Here is a 1,201-nt window from a genome sequence, read left to right as displayed (position 1 = left end):
TTTTTGGGGCCCAAAATCACTGCAGATGGTGATTGCAGGCATGAAATTAAAAGACACTTACTCCTTGGAAGGAAAGTTATGACCAACCTAGACAGCATATTCAAAAGCAGAGACATTACTTTGCCAACAAAGGTCCATCTAGTCAAGGCTATGGTTTTTCCTGTGGTCATGTATGGATGTGAGAGTTGGACTGTGAAGAAAGCTGAGTGCCAAAGAATTAATGCTTTTGAACTGTGGTGTTGGAGAAGACTTCTGAGAGTCCCTTGGACTGCAAGGAGATCCAACCAGTCCATCCTAAAGGAGATCAGTCCTGGGTGTTCTTTGGAAGGACTGATGCTAAAGCTGAAACTTCAATACTTTGGCCACCTCATGCGAAGAGTTGACTCATTGGAAAAGACCCTGATGCTGGGAGGGATTAGGGGCAGGAGGAGAAGGGGATGACAGAGGATGAGATGGCTGGATGGCATCACTGACTCGATGGACATGAGTTTGAGTGAACTCCGGGAGATGGTGATGGACAGGGAGGCCTGGTGTACTGCAATTCATGGGGTCACAGAGTCGGACACGGCTGAGCGACTGAACGGAACTGAGAGACACAATTCAGTACATAACAATCAAGGTTCTTAGTTGTGAACAAAACTTACTCTAAAGGCTTCCCTGGTGGTCCAGTGGCCAAGACACCACATTCCCAATGTAGTGGGCCCAGGTTCGATCCCTGGTTGGGGAACAAGGTGCCACATGCCACAACTAAGACCCAACACAGCCAAATAGATAAATAAATTAAAAAAAAAAAAAAACCACCTCATTCTGGGTAGAGCAGAAGTGGGATTTATGAAAGGATGCTAAATAATTCACAGAATGTCCTGGAAGACAGGAGAATCTGGCAGAGAGGCTTCACAGCCCAGATAAGACCCCAACCACATGTCGGAACTGCTCCTATGAAGATCCTATAGCCACCATCACCAAGCCAAGGAGGTTCCCACTAGGATTTCAGCCACCTCTGGCTTTGAAAAGTGAATGCCATTCAGCCATGGATTCCATGGGATGTTTGCCTCCTAATGTCATGGGCTTCTGGAGAGAAGATTCACCTCTATTGCTCTGTCTGGTCACAAAGAGCCTTGATCAAAGATTTGTGCCTTAGATACAAGACAAACTGGGAAAATAAACCATTGTCTTTGACACTAGGGGATTTAGAATTATA

The 1,201-nt window shown here is 45.8% G+C and overlaps 1 non-coding gene across 1 annotated transcript; it reads left to right on the top strand.

Annotated features, from left to right (window-relative positions):
• Window positions 1–654: 654 nt before the first annotated feature.
• Window positions 655–727, top strand: TRNAG-CCC (transfer RNA glycine (anticodon CCC)). The gene has a single exon. It is a non-coding gene; the product is annotated as a tRNA-Gly (tRNA).
• Window positions 728–1,201: the final 474 nt, after the last annotated feature.

The sequence above is a fragment of the Bubalus kerabau genome, chromosome X (assembly GCF_029407905.1).
Source record: "Bubalus kerabau isolate K-KA32 ecotype Philippines breed swamp buffalo chromosome X, PCC_UOA_SB_1v2, whole genome shotgun sequence".
NCBI classification, from domain to species: Eukaryota; Metazoa; Chordata; class Mammalia; order Artiodactyla; family Bovidae; genus Bubalus; species Bubalus kerabau.
This window is presented reverse-complemented; position numbering and strand designations above follow the sequence as displayed.